The sequence below is a fragment of the Brienomyrus brachyistius genome, chromosome 9, assembly GCF_023856365.1.
Source record: "Brienomyrus brachyistius isolate T26 chromosome 9, BBRACH_0.4, whole genome shotgun sequence".
In the NCBI taxonomy this organism is placed as follows: domain Eukaryota; kingdom Metazoa; phylum Chordata; class Actinopteri; order Osteoglossiformes; family Mormyridae; genus Brienomyrus; species Brienomyrus brachyistius.
The window spans coordinates 19484465-19491743 of NC_064541.1; the positions used below are offsets into that span (position 1 = coordinate 19484465).

A 7279-nucleotide genomic window follows, 5' to 3' on the forward strand; every position below is an offset into this window, starting at 1 on the left:
TAAGATACTTGTTGACAAAGGTTTCCTATAAAATCTGAACAGCATAAATCTATTTTGTGCGGTTGGAGGGAGGAGCTGGGCAGTGTGTTGCTCATCATTTTCAGGATGTTGTAGGTTCAAATCCCAAGACTTGGCAAAGTACTGGGCCTTTGAGCAAGGCCTTTGATTGCTTCAGGGGTGGTGGACCCCATTCTCTGAACACAAAATTTCCGTATATGTAAGTCAGTGTAAATAAAGGAACGCTTTGGTATTGCTTACAGATAGAGAAAGCTCAGGCATATTTTTCCAAATGAAAATGTGTTAAGGGCAAAGATATCTGAAACAAACACAGGATTCCATCAGTTGTTGCATTTCTGGGGTTGATTTCCTACGTTTAAAACGCTGGAAGTCCGAATGCTTTTTGCAAACGGTTCAGCAATTACACTGAATTACGATTGATGACAAGCAGAATGACATTGACCTGACGCAATGCGAATAACACCTTAATTGAAATGTTTTATGGAACCAAAAAAAGTCTGCTGTTTTCAGTTTTCCTGCTCAAAATATTCACTTTTGTCTTAAACTCTGGGCTGATTACAGATTGTTTATCAGTACACTTGAATGTACAATTCATATTGCCTCTATGTGTAACTATAGAAAATCAGCCGTACAATTAACTAAGAATGCCCATAATTATGTATTATAACAAGCAATCTCATGGAACTGGTAAAGTACGATTTTTTTTAATCCTGGACAAAAGAGCTTGAAACCCCCAAGGTGACACAAGATTTATCCACAATTAGATGGAGGATTGCAGAAAGAATGTGTGAAAGAATGGGGGCAGGGGGACTCGGATCAGAGAGAAAGACACAAAAAATCAACAAATCTTATCTCTGGGCTTCCTCATTAGGTGTAAAGCTTTTCCGGTGTCAGGTTTTGTCAGCTCATTTTAGTTGGGGAGATGCTCAAGTAAGCCTTCAAAGAAGTATAGCACTTAGCCGACAGGGTGGGGTCCACATTTCTTGTGCAATGATGTCACTCTGAGGCAGAGCAATGTAGGTCTAACACACGTGGTATCAGGCTGAAAGCACCGGTTGCCCAAAATCACATGCATGATCCATACAGTGAGTGTGAAGATGTCATATAATCACACAATGAATACTTTAAAGTCCTCTTACGATCAGACCATAAAGCCCGTTTGATGATATATCTACTGTGATGCTGGATACTAGAAGAAAATTAAGATGTGAATTCAAAATTCAGCTAAAATCAACATTACATGATAGGTTCTTTTTGTTGTGGGGATCTGAGGACATTGAAGTACATGACAGATTATGTCCATGCAGATGACTGAAGGTGTTGAGTTAGTCATGGAGTTACAGTGACTCACTGAATCTTACTGATTTCCTATTTTAATCCTCTTAATTTTTCTCTTTTCACTGGTGGAGGATTATGTTTTCACTGTTTTATAGACTTAAGAAGAGCGTATTATTCTACAGCAGCTCAAACATTCTCATGAAAATCAAATTTGTAGCTAATCACTTGCAATTGTACAGAACTTGGCCAAAACGAATGTGTTGAGTTTTTATTTTATTTTATTAGAATTGTATGTGTATTGTTTCACTAACAATAATATGACATTTAGATTGACAAATTAAGGAATATGCTTACATCTGAGATTTAGAGATTTAGAGCTTCAACAAGTCCTCACAAAAGAGACCCACAAATTAAATCAAGATTAATCAAGTCATTAATGGAATTACTTGAATAATATCCACTTACTAGGTAGTAATCTGAGTGACATAAACTCCTATGTCTTTGTTTACCTTGCTGCCCTAGATAATTACAATGTAAGGCTACAAGAATGATTCCTGGTCTTAGAGGAATGTCGTAAGAGGAGAAGTTAGCCGAGCTACGTACCAGGTGACTAAGTAATATAACAGCAGATGACCATTTTCTCTGACTGGTGTCCTCTCTGCGGTATACCCCCCGCCCTGAAACTCCCCCCCCCCTTCTGTCTGCATTAGGGTCCAAATTACACCAACCCTAATTGGGTAAGCAGTTAGATGAACTGGTGCATAGATGCTGATTCATCTGACAAATAAGCCAAGAAAATATAATTGGAAAGCGTCTAATGCATTATTAAATATTTTTGTTTGTATGAATAACGTGTTAATATAAAAGGTAGCTGTATTGAGTATCTATATTGGGAAAGCGAGCCTTGTAAGTCAAATGAACGAGGATAATTTCTTAATTTCCGAAAAGAAATTTAAAGACATTCCTTGGTATAACAACGACGTGCGCAGTAGCATCACGATCTCTCCGTGTTCTTTATTTTGCAGAATATGTAGGCCTATTTATTGCCCCATTAAAAATCTCCTTGCATATAGTGGAAACAATTTTGATCGATGTTGTTGGAAATGCAAACAAGTTTGGTATTATCTCTCAAAACAATCAGGCAACTAACCGACAAGTGGCTTTGCGGGAAGTCTTTGTGAGAGCTAAATTGCATTCGGTGGAGTTTGATGGTGTCACCCACCCCTTACCCACGCGCGGCGCGGCGCGCTATATAATGGGGAGCAGCAGAAGGCTGTCAGAGCGTAGGGGCGACTCGGGGACGCGCAGGACGAGCTGCAAACGCGCTACAGTAACGTCAATCCTCCAAACTGCATGTGAGTAGGCGATAATATTAACTTTTATATCAAAAGTACTTATTGTCATTTTTGTTGTTACATTTTATTTTGTAATTATTGAGCAAATGTATCTGTCATACATTATATTACAACCAGAATATGATTAATAACTGAGCGATAATTAAAATATTCACTGCTCCAGATTGGCCCCACTTTCAAATTTTCAAGGTTTAACCGTTTACGTTTTAATTGTATGTATAGGAGAAAAGGGGTTAATTGTATCTTCATTACTAGTATGGATACGTGAAGTATCTAAAGTATACGAGAAGTAATATCCAATATCCACGTTTTGCGTCACCTTATAGGTTAATAGGAGACACTGTAAGAGTGGAATGAGGTTTTAAAATCACATGCACAGATCATCAGGTACAGATACTCACTGTATCAGTTTACACACATTAGTTCAGTTGGGCCTAATACACATTGATTTAAATGTACGTCTTAAATAAAAACTCCAAAATATTTTGACAAAATGTACAAACTTGTTCCGTAAGTTATAACACAGCCCAATACTTTAATAGGTGGTGCTCTAAAAAAATGTAGCATCCATGTGAAATGTAAATCATGCAATAAATTATACAAGGGCTACGGTATGTGTGGGTATGTGAATTTTATATAATGACTAGATTTCATTGTAATCGCATTAATATAATACTATTAGAAAGTTTAAACGCACAGCCGTGGAGTATAATATGAACACATTGTATTAGAAATACACTGGAATTTACATGGTCTTTTTTCATAAGTATCGTTTCCTGGTTATTGACCTGAATGTAACATTACATTTTAAATAACCAGCCTATTATAAAAATTAAAGACCACACTGGCGGTACAGTCTGGTGGTATTCTATAGTGGTCTGTTTTCTCAAGCAGTGTATTAAAAGGTTCCTATAACGTTCAGAACAAAGGAATGGCATAATCTGTTCATAATTAATATGGTATAATTTTGATTTTAATTGCCGTACTGTCTAATAATTGCTAAATAATTAGCAAGCATGAAAAAATAAAATGATCAGATCTGCTATTGCTGCGGCATAAGACATATTTAGACATGTACAAACTAATGTCTTAACCTGGCGTGTGTTTTTGTCTTCAAGATGCATCTTCACATGGCCATGCGGCTAAGCCTCGTGGCTTTCTGCGCACTTCACTGCGTCTGCGTGTTGGCTGACGCGTTCCCGTCCAAACCAGCGCGCCCCGGAGAAAGCGCGCTCCCCAAAGACCTAACGAAGTACTATTCCGCACTAAGACACTATATCAACCTGATCACAAGACAGAGGTAGGTTCCGGGACAGCTGGGTTATTTAATATCCGGGAAAAAATGCTAGGTAATCGTATACCTACAAATACATTTCATATACTGCTGCAAAAGGGACTTCTGTATTAAGGTATAGAAATGGAGTCTGAGAAACATCCAAAGGTACAAACAGCATTAATGTACCATCACTGGTTCATTTCTGTACCTTGAATTATTACAGTTACCTACAGCTAAGGGTACAATTGACAGACTTCTGAGGGTGCAGCCCCAGTGACAAGCAAAGGTAAAAAAACAAAAAAAGTGTATAAGGGTTTCAATAGAACAGCCGATTTTCCCTTAATCTGCCCCAAATCTACAGATATGGAAAAAGGTCCAGATTAGACTCTCTGTTCCCGGAAGTGGTGGTGAAAGACGGAGTAGAAAATAGTCCGGTGTTAAGGTAAGGATTACATGGGGCGTGGTCATTTTTCAGAACTGTGAGCAGACGGAGGGAATTTGAAAGTATTTTGGCAAATTAATATTATCTATAATACTTAGGTTACCTCATGAAAATGTTTCCATTACAAATGATTCAGTGTGGTCTTCCTAAACGTTTTGAATTTAATTTTGTATTTTTTTTTATCTCTTTAGATATGATAAACCATCGGCATGGTGACATGACAGAAAAGATCCTGGCATCACTATAAAAGTTCTTTTGACAACACGAAGTGTGCCATGGAACTACAGCCCTAATATTTACAGAAACCACAACAGTTTCAAAATATATTTTAATTATTTTGTGCATTGCAATTATAAATGGAAAAAAACATTATTTGTACAGTGAATTGTGTTATTAAATATCATTATTTAAAACTTTAAAAATAATTGTATGGTTTTTTTACTAGTTTATCTTGATAAATCCTGAGGAATCTACCCAATTTAGCAACTTTTTATTTCATTTGAAACTTTCTATTAAAACTTTGGCATGAAGCAGTCTTTTTGACAACAGATGTTCATTTGGCTCGTCCAAAAAAAACAGCATCACTTAATTGACCTACATGATAGCGTGACCCAACGACCTGCAACAGCTGAGCTGATTTTGCATGTCTGTGAAGCTCAGTCCCGTCTTAAAGGTCACTGAATTTCAGGGGATAAAAACGATGTTCTGATTTACTATGCCTGCTTGTTTATGGAAACATCATTTATATTAACAGTTTCATTGAAACGCTGTATATCGTTAAATGGGCATGGAAACAGGCAGATGCACACGATCATAAGCAAATGAAGAAAAAACCTTTTATTGTGGGAAGCCTGGTATCATTTTCTTTGATTGTTTCTCTGCTCTCAAGCAGTCCAATTATTACAGCCACCCGGGACTTTGCCCACATATTATTCTGAGAGAACCATTAGACACTAACATACAGAACCGCACATTAAAAGGGGCTTGATTCCACTGATATTAAGGTCATATTACAAGCTTTGGCATTTCACACTGAAGAGGGTATTGCTCATACTCTCTATTGTGTTAAAAATACAGTCATAATGCAGGCCCAACCCCAGATGAGAATTGATGTTTTGGGTAGCAGAAATCGCACTGACTGGGGGGGGGGCTGATATGGTATAGCACAGGATTCCGCTTGAGGCTTCGGAGAACAGAAAAGATCACCCAGCATCCCTTTGCCACGTGCTTGTTAACTGGAGTAAAACGGCAAGAAGAAAACAAGACAGGTGTCACACATAACCAAAGTCGATTTGAAATGCAATAACATGATAAAAGCTGTTGTGAAGATTTTAAATATTCAAAATTGTAACCTTCAGGGCGTCCTTTGCTTAGAGAGCAGCATCTGCATATTACTACCGGAAAATCTCACCATTTAGTCGGCTGTTTTCGAATAGTGATTTTAATAAGCATGTTAGAACAGTAATGAATAATTGCTTTTTCAGTATCATTCCAAGTGGCAGAATCTCACCTAGGACACCAGAACCGTCAGTGCCAACTCTGCCTTATTCCATTTACTAACACGAGACAAATAATGACTAATGGATCATTTTATTTCGCAAATTAATCTCACCTGGGAATAACACCCTCATACAACAGGACTCACAGTGCTGAGCAGCTACATTCATTTCCTTCACTATATGTGCAGGGGCCTGTACTCCGAATCCCGGTCACTGGCTTATCGGGGTAACTTGTCGGATTTCAGGTAGTCTGGGCAAAATGTAAGTGAACGAATATGAAGTCCATCTAAACTGTGGTGCCTAAAATCCGACAAGCAGTACAGGCCACAGGTCAAATTCACAGTTCCACTATATCATGCTAATATAGCATGTCTTTAATAATGTACTCTAATGAGAAATGTCTTAAAATGCCATAGATAAAACATAGCTGTCAGCACATACCCTGCAATACTCTGCCGAACTATTTTTGGATAATGGATATGCGGATTATTTATTTATCTTCTATTGCTTTTTATTGGAGCTAATGTGTCTATTAATACCTTACACTCTGATATGCCTTAACACTAATAATAACCATTCATTTCTGGGTAACTTTTTTGTAATATGCCATTAAATATTTACATCAATGGTATAGAAAACGTTTAGCTTTTTCATTTTCATTGTAAACCTCAACGGTTTCTTATATTTACAAAACAGACGTGGGAAATAAAATATTCAAAAATGCTGGAAGCTCATTGGGACAAAAACCGGCCATTGCCTCATACCTCCAGGACAGGTGCAGTATTTGGTATTTCCACGGTCTCCCCACGTGAGGGTTTCCTCCTACAGTCCACAAACCATGCAGTTAGGTCAATTAGCTATTTCTAAATTGTCCATAATGTGTGTGTGTGTGTTTCAATGTACGTTTTGCAATGGACCAGTATCCCTTCCAGAATGTACCCCGACCCTGTTTCCTGTGAGAGGTTGATGGATTTTAAAAATAAGTTAAAAGGAAAAACAAGATACGCATACCATGCTAAAGCATGTGTGAAATTTGGCACTAGTGTGCATAACTAAAAGTCCTGTTGTCATAAATGAATTGTGATGATTAAATGATTAAATATTAAGCAATATAGAGCCTATAGTTGGTCAACTCAATAGTAGAGTTACTTGTGAGCTTGCTATGCAAGTAAATGTACTTTTTTTGTACAATATTTAATATCCATGTTAAATTTATTACCGTCCTAAGGATGTCCTGCCAAGTTCGAACGTCCAGCGACTGGTGTCCGTGTTAGTATGTGTCCTTTCTTTGCTGCTTTCACTCATCGATGATTCTCATACCGTTTGTGTAAATCAACAGCAAAAATAAGAGGACACTTATGTAAAACACGTTACTGAGCGTAGACGTACCATGTGGGAAAGCCGTGATCGC

At 37.6% G+C, this 7279-nt stretch overlaps 1 long non-coding RNA gene across 1 annotated transcript; it reads right to left on the reverse strand.

The window, feature by feature from the left end:
• Nucleotides 1-5187: 5187 nt before the first annotated feature.
• On the reverse strand, nucleotides 5188-7240 carry LOC125749321 (uncharacterized). The gene is made up of 3 exons (XR_007399847.1): nucleotides 7088-7240; nucleotides 6633-6690; nucleotides 5188-5604 (listed from the first exon to the last, which is right to left on the reverse strand). It is a non-coding gene; the product is annotated as an uncharacterized LOC125749321 (long non-coding RNA).
• Nucleotides 7241-7279: the final 39 nt, after the last annotated feature.